At 43.5% G+C, this 23,183-nt stretch overlaps 1 protein-coding gene and 1 long non-coding RNA gene across 3 annotated transcripts in view; one reads left to right on the forward strand and one right to left on the reverse strand.

The window, feature by feature from the left end:
• Window positions 1-23,183, forward strand: part of prkcha (protein kinase C, eta, a) — a 186,822-nt gene that overhangs the window by 66,200 nt on the left and 97,439 nt on the right. The window lies entirely within an intron of this gene.
• LOC137326623 (uncharacterized) overlaps window positions 1-23,183 on the reverse strand; it is a 52,126-nt gene that overhangs the window by 15,688 nt on the left and 13,255 nt on the right. For both annotated transcript variants that reach the window (XR_010964237.1, XR_010964236.1), the window contains exon 2: window positions 2,016-2,150. This is a non-coding gene — a long non-coding RNA (uncharacterized lncRNA). The remainder of the gene's footprint in view (window positions 1-2,015; window positions 2,151-23,183) is intronic.

A 23,183-nucleotide genomic window follows, 5' to 3' on the forward strand; every position in this document is an offset into this window, starting at 1 on the left:
AAAATAACTGCAGACACAGTGGTGTGTTTAATAGAGTTTTCTCTGCAGGAGAGAGTTGTGTAAAATGTCATTGCCACTAAAGTGTTGGGCTGGTTTCACATAATTTTATCTCTTTATAGACTAGGATCTGTATCAGAAAAGAGCAGACTGGTGGCCACTTCCTTTAGCTCTCTAACCCATTTGCTGAAGTTTTTAAGTGATTTTGAAGTCCACGGATTCCTGTAAAGTAGATGGGTCATTACTGAAGACGATGAGATCTTTACAGTCATTTTGGCCTTTGCCATCAGCTGTTTTATTAGAGAAATGTCCAAAATGACATTTTTATTAGTTGGTCGTTCTGCTCTATTACCTCTTTGGAGTGTCCCTGGGTTCTGGTAAGGCACAGCAGCAATCATTAGTAAGCACGCTGAGGCAAACTGCCTTCACAGATACTTGATTCTGGAAACATCGTCAACTTGGACACTAACAGCAGCTGTAGCCCTAATCCTAGGCTCCTTGGGATCACCCTTTATGCAAAGGAATACCTGCCTTAAAATTTGCTCTGCCAAGAAACACTATCCCCCTCAATGCTATGGATCAGTCCCTTCAGCACACACGAGCACTCCTACTCTAGAGCAATGGGCTAAGCGTGGCTCGGGAGAGTAATGTTTTTATCCAGGAAATACACAGCAGTTCTGACAGTAAAGAGGAGACGGGTTAACATTTCAGAGCTGCTTTTATTTCAGATATATCTATCACTACAGTACCACATTTGTAATGGTTTCATATTTTTTAGGTTACATTTAACTTTTGACTTTGCACAACAAGAGCGCACAGGAATATTTTAGTAAAAGAGCAGCTGGTGTGAGCTGCGGCTCAGTTGGTAACACTCTCGCCTCTGAGTCATAAGGTTGTGGGTTCAAGTCCCACTGCAGGGACTTGATCATAAGATCTAGGCTGACCTTCCAGTGCAATACTGAGGCCTCTCAGGTGGATGTAAAGATTTATCCCTCAACTAACACCTAAAAACAGATTATTTGGTCATTATCACGTTGCCATTTGTGGGACCTTGCTATGTGCAAATTGGCTTCCATGTTTCCTCCATGAGAACAGTGATTACACTTAAAAAGTACCTCATTGGCTGTAAGGCGCTTTGGGATGTCCTGAGGTTGTGAAAGGCACTATATAAATGCAAGTCTTTCTTTTCTTTTTTTAAACCTGAGCACTTTGAAGCAGACTGCTGCCATGGCACATGGTACACAGTACTGCACACAAACCTGGAGTGAATACAGCTCCAGGGACCGTTTCAATTTTTGGGTCACAGGAGAGCAGCGAGAACACTGTTGAATTCATAGTCACTGGCCACATTTGCCATTTGTAACCGCTACTGGGCACCGACCGTGGCGGCGACATACTTTTGTTGTTTTGATAGCAGTAATAATGATATTCTAAAGGAATATTTTATTAACTGCAGTAACACCAATTATATTTGGAAATATGGTGCAAGCCTGTTATAATGGACTGATCCATGATGATCTGATTTGTGATGATGTGGAGATGCTGGTGATGGACTGGGGTGGACAGATGTAAGGAATCTTACAACACCAGGTTATAGTCCAACAGCTTTATTTGAAAATCACAAGCTTTCGGAGCTTACCTCCTTCGTCACTCACCTGACGAAGGAGGTAAGCTCCGAAAGCTTGTGATTTTCAAATAAAACTGTTGGACTATAACCTGGTGTTGTAAGATTCCTTACATTTGATTTGTGATAGCTGTTACACCAGGGAAGGAGCTGTCAATGACCATCTAGGGGCTACTATTCTGAACATTCAAAAATACATTAAAAATACACCCATGTGGATGCTTGGCCAGTCAGCTGAGTAACTTCTGATGTAAAGTACATAGTTTTAGACTGTAAGTGGACAAACCACAAATTACTGTTTGCAGACTTGAATTATTCATGTCCACTGTAACCAGCAGAACATGAATTACTTTTAACGCATTTGGTTTGGTGAAAACTATTCTTTAGAGTTTACCTGATTGTCCAGACAAACCACGCCTTGTATAAATGGAGTCCCTTGTCTTGATGATGAGGTATGTGAGATTTTAAACGGGCCAGAATTGGAAAAGTGGCCTAATGCTTTGGACCACATACACGCTGTGTCACCGTCCTGCAGGAAAGCAGAATTACAAGCATAATAAATTAAATACATAAGAAATGCTTGCATTTATTTAATGCCTTATCAAGTTTCTCAGAAGCGTTTCAAAGTGCTTTATTTACAGTAGAATTACTTTGTTCTTCTGTGGCAGCCATTTCTCGCACAGAAGATCCCATAAGCAGCAATGAGATGAAAACCCAGTTTTTCTGAACGTTGAAGGAGAAATGTTGCCAGAACATCGGGAGAACTGCCTGTTCTTCAAATTGTGCCCAGATGATCTCTTATGTCACCTGAAAGTACTTGACTAGGCAGCACCACCGACCATACTGTGCTGCATTACATTATGCGCTCAAGTTTTGGAGCGGGTTTTGAGCCTGCAACCTTCTGACTCAGACATTGGTGCTGACCCTTCTAAATCCGATCTGTAAATCAGAAAACCGTTTTTTCCCCAATTTTCTCCCCTTGACCTCTCTTGAAGTTAATGGTTTCTGCTCAGACTTGATTCCACGAGCAGTGGGACTTCTCTGGTACTTTGCCCCAGTGGTCTTACTTCAGCTGTGAGCCTGGAGAGTGACTGCTAGTGAACTATTTGATTGAGGAGCAGGGCCCATCACCGTGTGGCCTAATCATGTCGTCATCCAACTTCCATATGTATGCTTTCTCTCAAGTGTCATTGGATAGTGGTCAGGGCAGAGATCCCTGACTTTTTTTTCAAAAATTTCTCTCCCTAACCAAGTGTGCTGAGGGTAATCATAGTGCCCCTATTCTTACCCTGGCTGAGATCAGCCAACTCTGCTAAGACCAGGGAGTGAAGCTGGCACCTTCTGATCTGTATGGCTCAGTTACCCACCGCCTTTTACAACTGAGGAGCCTGCAAAAGGTTTCTTTTTTTTAAAAAAAAAGGCATTTTGAAAGTAACACTGAAGTTAGCACGGTGTAAATCTTTGACCAACCAGAAATTTAAAATTCTCTGGTCTGAATTGTACCCTGTTGACTAAACAGGCTCATGTTTTACTTGATTAAGGTGTGATTAGTTAAAGTTTGCACAAACACCACCAATTAAATTTCTGGTGAGAAAAATTCTTGCATGGTATGTAGCGTATTGTATACACGCTGGGTGTGAAGAGCATGATTTGAAATGTGTTACTTGCTTTGCACTCAACATTTTGATCGAAGCTCGTGAAGAAATCCTTAAGCTTCAATTTCCTGTCACAAAACCACTTTAAGAAAATAAATAGCATGTTTGCTGCACCCACTGACCACACGCTGCTCAGTAAGGACTGACTGCAAAGCACATCAATGCTGTAACCATCCACTCTTTGTTACACAAACTGCACTCAGACCCTCTTGCTTCTGTGCACTGACATGCTACAGCTGGTACATCTGACCAAGGCCCATCCAAAATGCAGATTGAAATACATGCTGTTCTGAAATTATGGCCTTATTACAAAATTTAAAAAGACTATGGCCTGGAAATTCTGCTGTGTGGCAGTAACACATGAAACACTTAACACACATTTGTTTTAACCAGACCACCATCTCCTGTAAAATAGCAGCGAGTGGAATTTCCTCAGAATCTTTTAAGTGTTCAGATGCTGTAACTGCACCGAGTAATTTCCAAGACTATAACTTTTATAAAATCCACTGTGGGGTTAAGATTCCTTCTGCTCACTATTTTGGAATGAAATTGTAAACACGAGTAAAGAAGGGTTACAATTTCACACAATGTCAGCCAAGGCTCAGTGGTAACACTCTTGCCTCTGAGTCAGAAGGTTGTGGGTTCAAGTCCCACTCCAGAGACTTGACCACATAATCTATGCTTGACACTTAAGTGCAGTACTGAGGGAGTGCTGCACTGTCTGAGGGTGCCGTCTTTTGGATGAGACGTTAAACCAAGGCCCTGTCTGCTCTCTCAGGTGGACATAAAGATCCCATGGCACTATTTGAAGGCGAGCAGGAGAGTTTTCCCGGTATCCTGGCCAACATTTATCCCCCAATCAACACGTAAAACAGATGATCTGGTAATTTATTTCATCGCTTTTTGTGGGATCTTGCTGTGTGCAAATTGGCTGTTGCATTCCCTACATTACAACAATGACTATGCTTCAAAAGTACTTAATTGATTGTAAAGCGCATTGCGACATCCTGATGTCATGAAAGGTGCTATATAAATGCAAGTTTTTTTTTCTCTCTCTCTTTCTTGACAAAAGAAATCTCATCATCATATTTCTCAAAGTTTTCACATTCATAACATAAACCATTCAGCTGATTCCAGTTCCTTGTCTCTGCTACTTGGATACTGGCTGCTGAATGATTAAAAGCAGCCGTAACTGTGGACATACACGTGGTTGCACAGGGCTTGTTAACATCTTGGAGGCAATTTAACTGACCGTCAACTATGATTCTAGTTCGGGGGTTGGGCTGCATTCTTTTCACGCAGGACCCCTGCCTAATCTCTGGGGGAAATAAAAATTAATTACTTCCTTATAATTTGCTTGATCCTCACCTGAACACTGACTCATGCTGAGCTATGATTCCATGGATGCTGGTTGCCTTTCATTACCTTGTCTAAGTGGCCATTCTTCACCTCTGAATATAAAACAGTGAATGCTGGAAGGCTGTTCAGCAATGAAGCCTGATCCCGCCCTCACTCCAGATTTTGTGAGTGACCGTGTGTGTGTGTATACATGCTCACAGATTTAAAGCAAGGTCACAGCCTATCGATCAGGAATGTAAACCCAGGCTGATTTTATTTTCCTTCCTGATTCTAGAGTTGATAACACTAGCCATTGGGTCTCTACCACCACCTCAAATCAACCAACCAAGAGACTAGTGATCAAATTTGGGTGAGATCTAGAAAGAAACAAGCGAAAGGGTTAAATACTTCACATGCAAGGGAATCAAAGTTACTTTTTGGGTTACTAATCCATTTGAGAATTATTGATAAAATTAACTAATGATTGTTAGATCATCCAATGTTTATCTTTTAGTTTATGCTCTGACTATATTGTGTGATCTCACACCAGGAGTTATTCTTAAAGTGTGGAATTTCTTGCAAGTTATAACTCATGCAAAAGATATATTTCACAGCCATATTCTCAGTTATTTGTGAACCCACTCACACTGGGGTTTGTTTTAAGCATCTTTCAGCACATGTAATCATCGCAGAATAAATGACATAGAATGTACAACCATTCAGCCCAATAGTTCCATTCCGGTGTTTATGCCCCACACGAGCCTCCTCCCACACGGCTTCATCTAAACCTATCAGCATAACCTTCTATTCCTTTCTCCGTCATGCATTTATTCAGCTTCCCCTTAAATGTATCTATGCTATTCACCTCAACCACTCCTTGTGGTAGCAAGTTCCACATTGTAACCACTCTTTGGGTAAAGAAGTTTCTCCTGAATTCCCAATTGGATTTATTACAGTGCAGCAAATAGACTTCAGTGCTGATCGTACTGAGGATGTGACCAACAATACGTCATGTGGGGAATCCATACCCTTGCGTTCTGCCACCTGTGTCATATGTGAGACGGAGAGATTAGAAACTCATAAAGGCACAGTTCAAGCGGTACTGTCAACATCAGGGAAATGTTAAGAATGAGATTTATGTTTGATTAAATGGGTCTTCAATATGTCTCAATCTTTTGAAACATACCAGCTCCAAAATTGCGAGACTCTGCCCCAAGCACAGCAGATTAGAGAATTAGCAGAGGTTAGTGCACTGATGTGCAGCACTCCTGATTTCCTGCTAACTAAAATCAGTGGCTGGAAAATCAGGACTAAAGGGAATTCCACAGTATTTACTGAATTAGGTTACTAAATGGCTGAGATTGACTGTAATGAACTTGTATTAACAGACATATAGGCATGCTGACCTCTGCGTCCAGCTCTCTGATCTGCATTGCCATTGAGCCAGACTCTGTGCTGGGATAAAATCCCACAATTTCAGTGCTTTGGTGCTTGCTTTTAAGAGTGAGATAGAGTTAGTTTTCTGTGTCCTCACCTGCTGTAAGGCACGTGCCATGTGCAAGGACTTGGAAAGTTTACTCAAATAGATTGCTCTTTGCAACCAAAATGAGTAAAGTTTCCAAATGATTGAGACTTGGGTCTACAATAAACAAGCTCGACAGGCCCAATGCAGGGCTATCCAATATGGCAGTCATTAAGTACGCCATAGGCTCATCAGAATAATGTTTTTGAGCCAATTTGAAGATATGAGAAGGGTCACAGCAGCTGTTCAAAAAGCCTGGTTAATATCAAAATTACAAGACCTCTAAAGACTGCCCATATTGAAAACATGAAGATCCTGTGAGCCGCCTTCTCTTTCAAAACAATATTTGCAAGATGATTAAGCCCTTGTTTAGCTTTAACCATTCTTAAAAGTAATTATGGAGCAGTATTTTTAAATTGTGTAGCTCCAACTGTAAATAAGAGCACATTTCAGTGCATTAGCATAAGGAGAAACTTGGGACTATTTTTGCTTGAGGAGAAAAAGGCTAAGTGGAGATTCAATGGAGGTGTTTAAAATTATGAAAGGTTTTTGATGCATTTCCCTTTCATTACTAATTTCCTGAGCTGTGCTTCTGGGGGCCACTAATTGCATGCAGGTTTTATCCCTCCAGTCACTCTTTCACTCAGAAAGCCAGCAACAAGCCAGATATAACACCAGCAGTAAGAGGAGCCAGAAGACTGTGATAGTGATAAAGATAAATGGCAGAGCAAGGCTGAAACTAGGAGGACTAAAGGGAACTCCGCATGATTTACTGGATTAGCAGGTTGCTGAATGGCTGAGATTGACTGTAATGAACTTGTATTAACAGACATACAGTTACTTTGATGCAATCACTGCAGTAGGCCCAAATGAGTGACCCATCCTGAAGTACAGGTCCCCACAAGTATAGTAAAAATATAGGGCCAATAGTTCTAATAAATAACGATTCCTCCCAATAGCACTGGATCCAAGTTTGGGTCAATGTCCCTCCGCCAGGTGGGGCTTGAATGACAGCAGCAGCAGCAGCAGCAGCAGCAAGTTTGCCTAGGACTAAAGGTGAAGGGGAGGCCAGCCAGACAGTGTTATAAGAACCAGTGCCCCAGATAATAAGTGTCAGCAGGCTATTTTACTGGAGCACCATCTTAGCTGTCCTCTCTGCACATGTGCTTTTCAACAAGGGTCACTGGTTATTGAATAGGAATGGAAATCCTGCATGACTTCCATTCCTCCGTTCCCAGTCCAGGCATGATGAGGACAACATATAGAATCATAGAAATTTACGGCACAGAAGGAGGTCATTCAGCCCATCATGTCTGTGCCAGCCGAAAAAGAGCCACCATGCCGAATCCCACTTTCCAAGACTTGGTCTGTAGCCTTGTAGGTTATGGCACTTCAAGTGCATATCCAAGTACTTTTTAAATTTGATGAGGGTTTCTGCCTCTACCACCCTTTCAGGCAATTAAAAAAATTGAAGTCAATGGGAATTAGGGGGAAAACTCTCCAGTGGCTGGAGTCATACCTAGCACAAAGGAAGATGGTAGTGGTTGTTGGAGGCCAATCATCTCAGCCCCTGGACATTGCTGCAAGAGTTCCTCAGGGCAGTGTCCTAGGCCCAACCATCTTCAGCTGCTTCATCAATGACCTTCCCTCGATCAAAAGGACAGAAATGGGGATGTTCGCTGACGATTGCACAGTGTTCAGGTCCATTCGCAACCCCTCAGATAATGAAGCAGTCCGTGCCCGTATGCAGCAAGACCTGGACAACATCCAGGCTTGGGCTCATAAGTAGCAAGTAACATTCACGCCAGACCAGTGCCAGGCAATGACCATCTCCAACAAGAGAGAGTCGAACCATCTCCCCTTGACATTCAATGACATTATCATCACCAAATCCCCCACCATCAACATCCTGGGGGTCACCATTGACCAGAAACTTAACTGGACCAGCCATATAAATACTGTGGCTAAAAGAGCAGGTCAGAGGCTAGGTATTCTGTGGTGAGTGACTCACCTCCTGACTCCCCAAAGCCTTTCCACCATCTACAAGGCACAAGTCAGGAGTGTGATGGAATACTCTCTACTTGCTTGGATGAGTGCAGCTCCAACAGCACTCAAGAAGCTCAACACCATCCAGGACAAAACAACCCGCTTGATTGGCACCCCATCCACCACCTTAAACATTCACTCCCTTCACCATCGGCGCACCATGGCTGCAGTGTGTACCATCTACAGGATGCACTGCAGCAACTCGCCAAAGCTTCTTCGACAGCACCTCCCAAACCCGTGACCTCTACCACCTAGAAGGATAAGGGCAGCAGGCACATGGGAACAACACCACCTGCACGTTCCCCTCCAAGTCACACACCATTCCGACTTGGAAATATATTGCCGTTCCTTCATTGTCGCTGGGTCAAAATCCTGGAACTCCCTTCCTGACAGCACTGTGAGAGAACTTTCACCACACGGACTGCAGCGTTCAAGAAGGCGGCTCACCACGGCCTTCTCGAGGGTAATTAGGGATGGGCAATAAATGCTGGCCATCCCATGAACGAATTTTTAAAAAAAACTTTTTCAGGCAGAGTTCCAGACCCCCGCCACCCTTTGAGTGAAACCATTTCTCCTCAGCTCCCCTCTAATCCCTCTACCAATTACTTTAAATCTACTCTCCCTGATTATTGACCTCTCTGCTAAGGGAAATAGGACCTTCCTATCCACAGTAGTTCTGTCACTGCTGTCTCGGCTGAAATTGGCTAAGTGCAACTCGAAAACTGAATCTGGGACTTTATATGTTGCACTTACCCACTGAATCATCAAAAGGGGCTGCAATGCCGGTGTTACTGTGTCTCTACTGATGTTAATGCAGCGTCCCCCTACTGTCAGGCTTAGTAATCCATCCCACTCAGCACTAGCTGTTAATGAATGCACTTCTTGTGCTATTAAATATATTGATGATACCAGTCTCTGTTGTCAATTAATAAGGGAGATTGCCAGCAATCACACTGTGTTCGGGGTATGTCCGAAAGCATTTCACTAACAAATAATACACATGTTTCAGGTATGCGACCCTCAATTAAAAAAAATAAGTTCTTATTAAAACCTAGTCAGCTTTTTTAAAATTACTGTTGTATTAATTAATGTGAAGTGAAATAAAGAAAAGTTAATCCTGGTGAACTAAAAGAGATAACTAGTTTACCAGCATTGTATATGCTTTGTTTACTGTTTCACATGAATTAATTGAATTAAAATAAAAGTAACTAAATGTGACCCCTTATAATAAGGGGCACCCAGCAAAGCTGACTTTAAGGGGTCAATTTTAGGATGGCCGAGTGGGTGCGTTCGTGGCGGGGGGGGGTTCCTAAAATTGGGGAATTCCGGAGTGGGTCCGGAGCCCGGCTCCAACCCGTCCTCTTCCGGGTTCCACAATGACACGAATCGGTGTGCGCGCAGTCCCCGCATGCGGGACTCCCACCGGCAATCAAAGCCGGCGGGATGACAGTTTAGATAGTTAGGGAGGTACTTGAGGTTGTTGACAAACCTCATTGGGAAGAGATTTTAGCAGGGATGTGATTTTGGACTCTCCTCAGCATGTTTCCCATGCTGTGGGAAACACTCCCTGTTGTTGCAGACATGTGTTAGTCAGCAGCCACTGGGAGGCGCAGAGGATTCCTTGATAGTTTGGGGGAATACCTCATTCCAATACAGCAGGGCACTCTGTCATCTCAGAAAAAGTTTTGCCTGCCACACCTTTGTCTCCACTCTCAAAATTATTACATCATACCCTAAACTCTGCAGTCCAAACACATTTACCTACTTTGCGGACCCCCTCACACTCACACCGTGAGGATGGGGGGGGGTGGTTTCCATTGCTGCATTCATCACTCCATTGGAGGACGAGCAACATCACCAGCCTCGCCAGGCATGCCGTCCACCTCCGCCAAATGGAGCTACACAACACAGTGCTGCACAACAGGCACCTGCACAAAGTAGTCGTGCAACTACACATACACCCACTGTAGGGTGACCCAATGGGTGGCATCAAGGGTGTCCACGGAGAACTTCATGAAAGGGCCTTATTGCACAAGCCAGTCGAGAATGGTCAAGACGTGGCAGTAGTGGTGACAATATAATATGTAATGTGAGTTGATCAGAAATCAAATAGAAGTAAAAACCATGATAAACCCTCAAACACCCTTGTGCATCCCCTTCATGCTCATGACACATTTGCCTTTTGCTTCCTACTACACATATGTGATGCATGCCCTGTGGCTGCAGCACAGGTAGTGGCAGGTTGGGTGAGGCTGACCGTGAAAGAGATGCATGAGAGGGTGAGTATGAGACAGAGCCATGAGATTGTAGGAGGATTGGGTTGAGTGGTAGTGGTGGGATGAGTACTGGGGAGGTGAGTAAGTGCAGGTAAGATGAGGATGAGCTTTGAGTGGGTGTGAGGAGTGATGTGACAGAGTAGTGTTGGCAGTGCAGAAGGAGATGTGGGGTGGGGGCAGTGATGTGGCAGACGGAGTGTAGGGGAATGAGTAAGAGTACTCACTTCGGCTGACCTGGTTAGGTCATTGAAATGCCTCCTGCATTGTATGCAGGTGCGTGATATGTTGGTGGTGCTGGTGACCTCCTCTGCCACCTCGAGCCAGGCCTTCGTGGCGGCGGTGGCAGAGGCAGGCCACTTCCTCCCGAGTGGAAGATCTCCCTCGTCCTCCTCCTCCTCCTCCTCACCCCATCCAGTAAGATCTGGAGTGAGGTTTCATTAAACCTGGGATCAGCCTTCCCCCATGCTGTAATTTTGTCTATTTTCTGCAGCATCAGTCTGCCCCTTTAATTAGGGCTCCTCCAGCTGACAGCTTATGATGCGGGTGCGCAGTCCGCCCGCTGCGCAGCTTTCTAGCGCAAAACCCGAAAGCCAAGGTAAGTGGCTTCAATTTACTTACGAATGCGTGGGGAACCCGATTTTACTGGGCGGGTTACCCACGCGCCCAGTTGACCCCCCGCTGGCAACCCGCCTCCCTCCTAATATCGGGCCCTAAAACTCAATTGCACAAAAGCTGGATCAGTGTGGAGCTTCTTGAGAAGTATCATCCAGCAAGGTTGTCACCTGGACCTTTGTAAAATGCGTACGCCTTTTTGTGTCAGTGTTGCACCATCACTGCATATGAGTCCCTGATTTCAACTAGGGCACTAAGTGGGGTCCACCCCCCATATACAGAAAAATAGGCGACCCAAACCCCTGTTACAGAGAAGGAGAACACACTCTTCTGCTTTCAGTGTATTTGATATGATCAAACTCTGGCCACCTGGGATCATGACATTAGAAGCAAAGGGAAGCCTGGGGACATTCAAACAGTGGAAAGTGACAAACAAAACCCAAAGCCCCCATGTCTATTTTATAAGTTCACCTTTAAAATATTGTTCAGTACTTTCCAGCAGTGGGTGGGTAGAAAGTCACCATTTGATCATTTCCTCTCTGACCTAACCATCCATTCTGATATAATTATATCCACCATATACTTTAAACTCTGCACTCACTTTTAGCCAATATTTTCTTTTCCTGATGAATAAATGTTGTTAAACATTAAATATGATACCAGTGTTTTGTCTCCCATAACTGGCATTTTGATGAGTTAATGATTATAATAAATAATTTAACCAATTGTACCATAAAATAATATCAACAATGGGATTGAGCTGGTACTGGCATTGGTGTGCTGGATGAGGAGCAGGCTGGCAGTGGTGCTCGTGGGGAGGGTAACAGCAGGGTAACTCGTGGTAACAGCAATATCCAGTGGGATATTGACGTGGGTGAGTAGAGGCACATGTGGGCCAGACGTATGAGTGATCTGACAGGCGGTTGGAAGGGTGTAGAAACAATCCCAGCAGAAGCCTTTGTATACAGGTATCAAGAACGGTCAAGATCAGTGCAATGCTGAGGCTAAGGATGGACAGTACTGTTACACACACATGAAACATAAGGCCATCTCTGATCACTTCCTTGTATCCCTCACTGCTCACATCCCCCTTCCCCCTTCCACTCCCACGCCTTTCTGCATCTGCCCTGAAAAAACATTTCCTCCAAGTCACTTACAGCAGCACTTTCAAATTCCCAACTGTCCAGGTTTGGCTCTCCAAAGCTAGTTGGAAGTGGCACAGTAATGGTTAACTGACTGCTCGACAGTTTGTGACCAAGATAATTCTTTGCTGAGCTGATGGGAGATGAGATAGATGAAAAGTCAGTGTTCCCATTTTGAGGTGGAGCCCGTGGTCAGGCTGTGTTAACTGCGCTGAATTTGGCACATTTTGAAAGAGGACTAGTACTGGACTTGATCCCACAATAATATCACAGTACAAAATGAATAATCTTCCCCTTGTGCATAAGAAAGAACAGTTTTTGTTTACTTAAAAGCAAAAGTACATTGGACAAAAAATGCCTTTATATTGAAAAATAACGCCCTACAGCTAACTAAGCCTCTACCTTACCAAACCAGTTCCTTTCATTGAATTCTTTTCTAGATGAATAAGGGCTAGCTGAGACCAGTTCAAAGTGCTCATTTATATGTTACATATATTACTAGCAAATCTCACGTGGCATTACACATGGTTAATAAGGGTTGCAGTAGGGTTGCAAAGTTACATTATACAGTTCAGGGAGAGGTGGGAGTAAAATAAACATGCTAAATGAACAAAAGTGAAGTTGGCGAAGTGGTTTAGAATAAGAAAGCTGTAACGAGAAACAAGTGGGGATAAATGAAATATGGGAATGGTGTGATTATAGTGGAGAGGTGTTGTGCTATTGTATAAGATTGGATGTAGCAAAAAAAAATGAGAGAAGTCTAAAGGTATTTGGCCCTGAAAAGCAGAGGGCCTTTTATGCTGGTGTTTTGCTGCAAGGTGGAACTTCGATCCCATCAATTGGCTGCAAAGGGACAGGTAATCTAAATACCTTCTGGTATTTCTGTAGCACAACTCCCATATAACCACAGCAACTATAACAACTTTTATATAGCACCCATAACATAGAAAAATCTGCCAAGGCGCTTCACAGCGACGTAATCGAAAAAAATGGAAAACTAGCTTTCAAGAGAACAGCGTCCACGACACCACACAACCCTGCCACGGTAACCTCTGCAAGACATGCCAGATCATCGACACAGATACCACCATCACACGAGAGGACACCACCCACCAGGTGCATGGTTCATACTCCTATGACTCGGCCAACGTTGTCTACCTCATACGCTGCAGGAAAGGATGCCCCAGAGCATGGTACATTGGCGAGACCATGCAGACGCTGCGACAACGGATGAACGGACACCGCGCAACAATCGCCAAACAGGAGGGTTCCCTCCCAGTCGGGGAACACTTCAGCAGTCATGGACATTCATCCACCGACCTTCGGGTAAGCGTACTCCAAGGCGGCCTTCGAGACACACGACAACGCAAAATCGTCGAGCAGAAATTGATAGCCAAGTTCCGCACCCATGAGGACGGCCTCAACCGGGATCTTGGGTTCATGTCACGCTACACGTTACCCCACCAGCGAACAAATGTTATCTGTTTTTAATATAACGGGTCAGTTGCTGTCTTTTCTATGTTTCTACCTCTCTATCTCTGTTTTTTTTTGTTTGTTGTTTTGTTTTTTTTGGTGATTTGTATATTCTGTGAGACCCGGCAGGTAACACCTGTCTGTCTGCACACTGATTGCCTTGGCAACGGGCAGTTGAAAAAACTGTCTGTACTCACCAAGCATTGTTCTGTGAATTATAAATGCGATTTCATTTCGAGGTTTTCATTTTCACATCGTTCACCTGACGAAGGAGGAAGCCTCCGAAAGCTTGTGAATTTAAAATAAAATTGCTGGACTATAACTTGGTGTTGTAAAATTGTTTACAATTGTCAACCCCAGTCCATCACCGGCATCTCCACACCATGATAAATAGTATGAGCATGGCAAAAGGGACATTTCCTGTCACAGTGACGAACATACAAGGTAAATCTGTACTGAAGCATATCAACATTGTTGCTGCCTGCCCAAAGAAAAGGAGCAAGTCAGCTGACGTCGCTTGAGCTGCTGAAAATTTGCTAAACTAATTTAATGAGTGGCTGCACACAAGGAAAATTAATGGCTGTTCTGTAGGCTAATGCTGACGCTAACAAGGCTCTACCTCTAACTCATTATAACCTGCCACCTGAAGCCCTGCTGGCTGCCAATAAACTGGAACGGAAACTGAACCTGAATCTGGGCTTCTGGGTTATTAATGGTAGTGTTGAATTTTTAGCCAGTAGATTGCAGAGTTAAGAATAAAATTCGAGTGATTTGAAAAGTGTGTGATTTTATTGGCGGAATGGGTGTATTCTTATCTCTTTAGGAACTGAGAATCAAGCTGTTAAGTAAGATAATGCAATTGCTTTTGATGCTGCTATGGAAACATTGTGTGACTACTGAAGGTGCTTTTCAATCCTCTGCATTATCCCTACTTCCATTCTCAGTTGGACTCGATACCTTTATGTCCTGACAAAGGGTAACTTTACCCGTGCACTAATTTCCACTGTCTGCAGTACAATGCAGCAATGGGTTTGAGTCTAATACAGTAAATAACCTTTTAATAAGGCAATGTTTGTTTAACTAGTGAACCAATACTTGAATTTGATTGTAATTAATGGATCTAAAATTTACTCCATTTGCCATTCAGCCCAGTGTTGTAATATGATCTTGTCATTTTTAAGTCCTTTTATAATTTAAATGCTGGAATTTTTCATTCACTTTACTTGATTGTACTGTAGGCACCAAGAGTAACCTGAGTCCACGTAGCTCCTTACACATATCTGGAAAGAAAAGAATCCATTAATATTAGAAAGCCAATATCAGTGTCACTGTAAGAACTGACACCATAAAGTCACATAGACTTGCTCCAGGCACGAGCCTTCACAATCTCACTGAAGAAATTCCAAGGTAGTTTACACGTAAAAATGAACGTCTCAAAACATCAAATTAAAAATCCCAAGTAATAAAAGCAGAGTTTGACGCATTCAGTCACCGTAAACCTGTGGCCCTGGAAATTGGATTCTATTGAAGGGAAAGTAACAGGAGTGATCAGCATCTCAATAAATGTGTAGGGCACTTGTTCATCAAGTGTGAACTGGCCTCCAATTTCCGGTCCTCCTGTGTTGTTCTTTGCGACCTGCTCAGTGATGAAATTTACAAGATGTTTAACCGTTTTGATGAGGAAATAATCTGAGTGAGGCTGCTTTACTTTAAACATCATTGCAAAGCTCTGGTTTCATGGAGGGGAATGCTAGAGGAAGTGCACAGGTTTCACACAATACTTGGAAATCATTTTTGTATATTAACTGGAGACAGATGTTTCATAAAACTGACCGCAGTGGTTGCTGAGAGCATAGACACAATTGGAAGAAAGCTGTATGAGGGCACCAGTATGAAAGTCCCAGGTCTCACATAGTCAATTGTGTGCTTAGTAATTCCTAGCTCAACAAGTGACTGTTAACATTATGTTTAAAACTGTGTACCAGGGACAGGACTCTGGATGATGACATTATCTGGGAGAAAGTTCTCGAGACGCGTAATGCAGTGTATGAAGTTTCACTCTGGTATTGTGTGGGGACCTTTTAGATCGACACCGAATGCAGAGGTTCACCTGTTGCAGCTTGTGTGCTTCCAGTATTAACAGGGAGCTCCAGCTTTACTGCTGACAGCGCTGGCGTTGCTGCTGTGGTCCAAATCTTGTAGGGAACTGGCAGCCCAACCATACTTTGCAATGTTTTAGATGGGTAGCTCTCCATTGAGTTGGCCTGTATCAAATCCAGGAATTAAACGTAGAATTTTTACTAAAAGAATGGAAATGCAGTATGGCATGCTGCTTTCCAAACAAGCTGTGACATAGATCAGAGGATTCATGTCTGCAGTTTACTACACAGCAAGTTTTCATTAGTGGGTCATTTCATTTAAGACATGGCAGTGTGAGGGAGCAAGAGCAGAATCGGTGGGCATGTGACGGAGAGAGGTATCAGTGTACATGTCTAGGAGGAGAGGGAACAAGCACAGGAAGCCAAGTTATTCATCTTTCTCCATTTTTTTTTTTGCTGAGTGTCTGCTGCCGGCTGGGAGCCCTGCCTGCTGGACATGCATTCTCAAAATCAGCACTGTTGAGCCTGGGGAAGAGAGGAAATGAGTTGACTGCTAAAAAGGCTCCAAAGATTCCTTCTGGATCCCACATACATGTTGGGATATGAGGCATGTGCAGCTGAGACTGTTGTGGGCTGCCATATAGAATCCTATAAGAGTAAACAGCAAGCCATCTATAACCTTCCCCCAAGGCTGACAATAATAAAAGTAAGTATAAATATGTGACTTGGCTCTGTGGTAACACTCCCATCTCTGAGTCAGAAGATTATGGGTTCAAATCCCACTCCAAGGACTTGAACACATGATCTAGGTTGACACACCAGTGCCGTACTGAGGGAGTGCTACACTGTCGGAGGTGCCATCTTTCAGATGAGCTGTTACATCAAGGCCCCCGTCTGCCCTCTGGGACGGACGTAAAAGATCCCGTGGCACCATTTGAAGAAGAGCTGGAGAGTTCTCCTGGTGTTCTGGCTGATATTTACCCCTCGATCAACATCACAAAAACAGATAATCTGCTCATTTATCTCACTGCTGTTTGTGGGAGCTTGGTGTGTGCAAATTGGCTGCCATGTTTCCTACATTACAACAGTGACTACACTTCAAAAAGGGACGTTCTTTCTTTTTGCTCAAGGGGCTGCTGAAGAGAAAGTGTCCTGTCCATCAACCAAGATTCACGTTTTTGGGTTTTAATCATTGGGCAGTTTTTGCTCATTGTATCTGTAATTAAAGAGAAGATCCAAAGAACAAAGTGTGTTGTTTCATTGATGTGGCAATTGTGTTTGAAACTCCACTGATAGAAATGTATTTTCCTGCTGTATATGGTGTGAATATTGACTAGCTCCACAACTGCATTAGTATATTTGTATGTAGCATTATCAATTGCATATTTTAATGTAACATTATTAATTTCACCTGAAAGTGTCTACTTTGAAAGAATTGAAAGGTGAAAAACTGGAGGTAGCTTCAATTGTTGCACTCTTTCAGAATTCTGTTGCATGATCCAGTTTTTTGCTCTGCTTGCAATGTTGCATTATGTCACGATGCTCCGACAGCAAAACTGGTATGAGAAGATGATATCTACTGAATTTATTTTGCCAGAAACTAGAATTTTGTTTAATGAGCCATCAAGAACTATTGTATTTCTTCAGAATCATTCCTACAAAGTGTAATTGACAAACTGGACTTCCTTATTGAATGTATGTTGAGATAGATTGTGCTTTTAATGTTTGCTAAATTTTTGTGCTTATCATCATTACTTTTTTTTTTATTCGTTCATGGGATGTGGGTGTCGCTGGCGAGGCTGGCATTTATTGCCCACCCCTAATTGCCCTTGAGAATTGTGATTAAATGTATTAGTTGTTTTAGTCTCTAAAAACACTGGTCTGCATTTAATATTCCTCAATTCAAAGAGTTTGGTAAAATAGTGTGTGACTTCATTTAATCTAGTAAACAGTTACTCCCAAGTTTGGTGATTTCTAATCCTTGGGGTACAGAACTCTGATCTGGGCAGATTGCTGGAAAGATACAGCTTTCAAATCCGGGAGAACGAGATTCACTTGGAGGAACCATTGTTACTATGTTGAGAGAAAACTCTTCTAGAAAACTTGAAATAGTAATATTTGCCAAAGAATAATCACTTCAGTCTGATACAATCACCATTGTAGAGGGGGTGTAAGATTCAAATACTGAAACAATAGCAGTGTTGTATTTGCAACTTCACTGCGGTTTTGGCTTGCAAATGTAGTGCATTTGTAATTAGCTGTTACTGTGTAAATGTGGTTCATCTGTATCTGCATACTACTGGGTAGATCTTTGATTGCATTAGTGGATAGATCTGCAACTGCACTTTACTGGGAAAATGTGGTGCATCTTATTTGTATATTATTATAAGTATGGTGAATTGATACCTACACATTACTGAGTAAATAGGATGCATCTGAATTTATATATTACTGTGTAAATTCAGTACATTTATAAATGGGATTGTGGATCAGTGTGTGCTGGGGAAGGGGGGGAGAGGTCTGTGTGACCGCACTGGATAACTATTTTCAGTATTTTGGCACTCCATCGTGCATTTCGACAGCAATGAGCCTGATTTCTTCTCAGATTGACATGACAACAGAAGTGGACCAATCGTGTTAGCACTGAGTTCTGCAGAATTGCGTTAGCTAGAGATCCGAAAACAAAATTGGTCTTTCCGTAACCTTTCGAGAAGGATCACAATCCTGTGGGCTGATCCCTAAATCTGTTGAGGAATGAAGGCTCTTAGAGTTTGAAGGGATTATTGTTTATGACTGGAGGTTCTGTGATCGCTGATGTGTGATGCACATTCCTGTTCATCTCCTTCTGGGCAAAGTGCACAAACTCCAGGTCTCAGTGAGTTATTTCATTCACTTACATGGGGGAATGAACTGGAACACTGATCATTTTGCACTCCAAGTTAACCTAATGGTACAGTAGATGCCTTTACCAGGTTATCAGTTATGCTATAACTTTTGATATTACACACATTGTTTATACAACCACTTTCATTCACCACTTTTTAATTTTTGGTCACCAAGATACGGTCCGGCCCAAAAAGGTGGAACAAAGAAAGAAAGAATTCACGTTTATAAAGCATTTCATGCCCTCAGACAATGAATACCATTTTTAAAAAATTGTCCCTGTTAGTTAGTAAGTAAGTAAGCACAGCAACTAATTTGCACATAGCAAGGCCCCACAAACACAAAATAAGATAAATGACTAGTTGCACTGTGTTAGTGGTGTTGGTTGATGGAGCATTGTTGACCAAGACACTGGGAGAACTTCTTGCCCTTGTTCAAATAGTGCTATGGGATCTTTTTAGGTCCACCTGAACAGGCAGATGGGGCCTCAATTTAATGGAGGAAGTAAGCTACTTAACCTTGTTAGCAATTTTCTCCCATTAATGTTCCAACTATGGGTTGTTAATCCATCAACAAAAACTCCCGCTTGATTCTAGCCCAAGTAGTTATAAATTAGCAAGTTTAATAGATTGACTTACAACAGAATTGCACTACAGCTGTCTTCAATATTACATTCAGCAGTATTATAGTTAGAATACAACTGTTTACAGATTACATTCAATGACAAGCAATCAATACAAACTGATCTGTCCAATGAACCCAAGTTGATCAGACTTAGCCTTCATGGACTACCTGTGACAAAGGACTTCCTACCATCTCCTCTTGAGAGCTCTAACTTTTGGGAGGGAGCATACCCTATCTTTATGCTATTCGGCTGCGTTGGTCTGTATGTACGCACCTCTGTCTTTATCTCTTGTTTTTAAACCATTCTACTGTGCTGACTCTCCAAAAACCACCAAGGATTGTTTAATATCTTAGCGTTTACATAGCCTTTCACCATTATCAGATCTTAGTGTGTTTGTACTAGGTTAGGACAATCTGTCTCTTGAATCTTATTGTTTTTCACTGAAAGAGTGCTGAGGCATTAGAATAATGACCTCTTGGGTTTCTGCAAATTATTTTCCTCTCAGAGATGCGGACATTTGCCCTCCTATTTTCTATGCTTGTTTTAAACCATCTTCTTACAAACCTAATCTTCACCAACCTACCTATCACAGATATATCTGTCCATGATAGCATTGGTAGAAATGACCATCATACATTCCTTGTGAAGGCAAAGTCTCATCTCCACGGTGGGGACATCCTCTACTGGGTAGTATGGCACAATCACTAAGCTAAGTGGGACAGACTAAGGACAGATTTAGCAGCCCAAAACTGGGACTATGAGCCATCAACAGCAGCAGAACTGTATACCACGACAACCCCATGGCTCAGTGTATTCCACACTTCTCGATCATTACCGAGCCCAGAGACTAAATCTGGTTAAATGGGGAGTATAGAAGAGTGTGCCAGGAGCAGCACCGGACATACCTAGTGAAGCTACTACTACACAGGGCTACCTGCATGTTGTACACAGCTTTTGGTGTTTTATAGACCTAGTTATGCAGCCCCACAACCAATTGACAGAGCAAAGCACTCCAGTGCTATGACATCCAGTTGAGAATGGTGAAGGACAAATAGGCAACCAATAGGAGGAGAAAGTTCCATGAAAATGCCCATCCACAACCATGGTTGCACACGAGTGCAAGAGACAAGGCTGAAGTGTTTGCAACTATCTTCAACTAAAAGTGCAAAGTGGATAACCCTACTTGGCCATCTCCCAAGGTCCCCACTATCATAGAAGCTAGTATTCAACCAATCTCACTCCATGAGAAGTTAAGTAGTGGCTGAGTACACTGGAGATAGCAAAGGCTTATGGGCTCTGACAACATCCTGGCTGTAGTGCTGAAGACCTGCATACCAGAGCTCACCCTAGCTAAGCTGTTCAGTACAACTTGGACACTAGCATCTATCAGACAATGTGGAAAATGGCTGAGTATGTTCTATCCACAAACAAAAGGATATATCTGGCCTGGCCAATTACCATGCTATTAGCCTCCATTTAATCATCAGTAAAGTGATGCAGGAAGTCCCCAATAGTGCCATTAAACAATGCCTACTCACCAATAGCGTGCTCACCAATGCCTGGTTCGGTTTCTGACAGAACCTTGCAGCTCTAGACCTCATCACATCTGAATGTCAGAGTAGCTGCTCTCGACATCAAGGCAGCATTTGAACAAATATGGTACAAACGAGCCTAGAAAATCGGAGGTTAATGGGAGGGTGGAAAGGTCAAATGGAACATGGTTGTGGTTATCGGGAGGCCAATCATCACAACCCCAGGGCATCATCGCAGGAGTTCTTTGGGAAAGTGTCCTTGGCTGTTTCATCAATAACTGTCCCTCTGTCATCAGGAATGGGACTGTTCGCTGACCATTCCACAGTGTTCAGCTCCATTCACAAATCCTCAGATAATGCAGCAGTTCATGCCAGCATATAGTAGGACTTGGGCAACATCAAGTCTTGCGTTAGCAAGTGGCAGGTGATATTTACACCTCCATAAGTGCTCAGTAATAGCCATCTCAAACAGGAGAAAACCTACCCATCTCCCCCTATCTTCAATTGTACCACCATGGCCGAGTTCCTCAACATAAATATCTTAGAGGTCACTACTAACCGGAAACTTAACTGGAGTAGCTACTGTGCCTATAAGAGCAGAGCAGAGGATAGTTACTCACCTCCTGACCTCTCAAAGCCTCTCCACCTTCTAGGACACCTTCCAGGACGAAGCAGTTTGCGTGATTGGTGTTCCTGCCACTGAACTCAGCATCTACCCCTCCACCACTGGCGCATTGTGGCTGCAGTATGAATGACCTACAACTGGAGTAGCCACTGCAGCAACTCGCCAAGGGTACTTCCACAGTGCCTCCCTCCCCTGCAAACTCTACCATTGATGGCAGCAATAAATCTTGTGGTGACACCATCATCTCTAAGTTCCCCTCCAAGTCACACACGCTGCTGACTTAGACCCGTGATATGCTCCTCCTGCACTATGTGAGAAGTCATGGACGCTACCAGTGTCCCTGGCGACCATGTGTGCAGGAAGTGTGTCCAGCTGCAGCTACTGGCTAACCGTCTTTCGGAGCTGGAACTGCGGGTGGATTCACTGTGGAGCATCCGCGATGCTGAGACTATCGTGGATAGCACGTTCAGTGAGGTGGTTACACCGCAGGTAAAGATTACACAGGCAGAAAGGAAATGGGTGACCGCCAGGCAGAGTAAAAGGATTGGCAGGTAGAGCAGGAGTCCCCTGGGGCCATCTCCCTCTCAAACAGATATTTTGCTTTAGATACTGTTGGGGGAGATGGCTTATCAGGGGAAAGCAGCAAGAGCCAGGTTCGGGGCACCACGGGTGGCTCTGCTGCACAGGAGGGGAGGAAGAAGAGTGGCAGGGCTATAGTGATAGGGGATTCGATTGTAAGGGGAACAGATAGGCGTTTCTGCAGCCGCAAATGTGACTCCAGGATGGTATGTTGCCTCCCTGGTGCTAGGGTCAAGGATGTCACGGAGCGGCTGCAGGGCATTCTGGAGGGGGAGGGTGAACAGCCAGTAGTCGTGATCCATATCGGTACCAACGACATAGGTAACAAAAAGGGATGGGGTCCTGCAAGGTGAATTTAAGGAGTTAGGAGATAAATTAAAAAGCAGGACTTCAAAGGTAGTGATCTCAGGATTACTACCGGTGCCACGTGCTAGTGAGTACAGGAACAGGAGAATAGACAGGATGAATGCGTGGCTGCAGGGATGGTGTAGGAGGGAGGGATTTAGATTCCTGGGACATTGGGACCGGTTCTGGGGAAGGTGGGACCTGTACAAGCGTGACGGGTTACACCCGAGCAGGACCGGGACCAATGTCCTCGTGGGGGTGTTTGCTAGTGCTGTTGGGGAAGATTTAAACTCGAGTGGCAGGGGGATGGGAACCTGAGAGGGGAGTCAGAAGGGAATAAAGTTGAGAGCAGCAAGAGAGGGGAAGACCCAGGGGAAATCTACAATACAAATAGTACAAACAGTTGTTCAAGAACAAGTGAAAGGGAAAAGCGTAGAGCAGCGGAAAGAAAGTGTACTTTAGGCACGACAGATAAAATAAAAACTAGAAGGCGTAAGGCGATTAACCCAGCATCAAAGCTGTGACAGGTGGTTGGGAACCTGAGCAGGGAGACAGAGGAAAGCGTGTCAGGAAGGGACAGAAGGTATGGAGTAAAAGGTAAAGGGTTAAAAAAGGAAAAAGCAGGAACTAAGTGTCACAAAACATATTTGAAAGTTCTTTATCTGAATGCACGTAGCATTCGTAACAAAATGGACGAGTTAACGGCACAAATAACTACGCATGGGTATGATCTTGTGGCCATTACAGAAACATGGCTGCAGGGTGACAACGACTGGGAATTAAATATGTCAGGGTATTTAACAATCAGGA

This window comes from Heptranchias perlo, chromosome 10 (genome assembly GCF_035084215.1).
Source record: "Heptranchias perlo isolate sHepPer1 chromosome 10, sHepPer1.hap1, whole genome shotgun sequence".
Lineage (NCBI taxonomy): Eukaryota > Metazoa > Chordata > Chondrichthyes > Hexanchiformes > Hexanchidae > Heptranchias > Heptranchias perlo.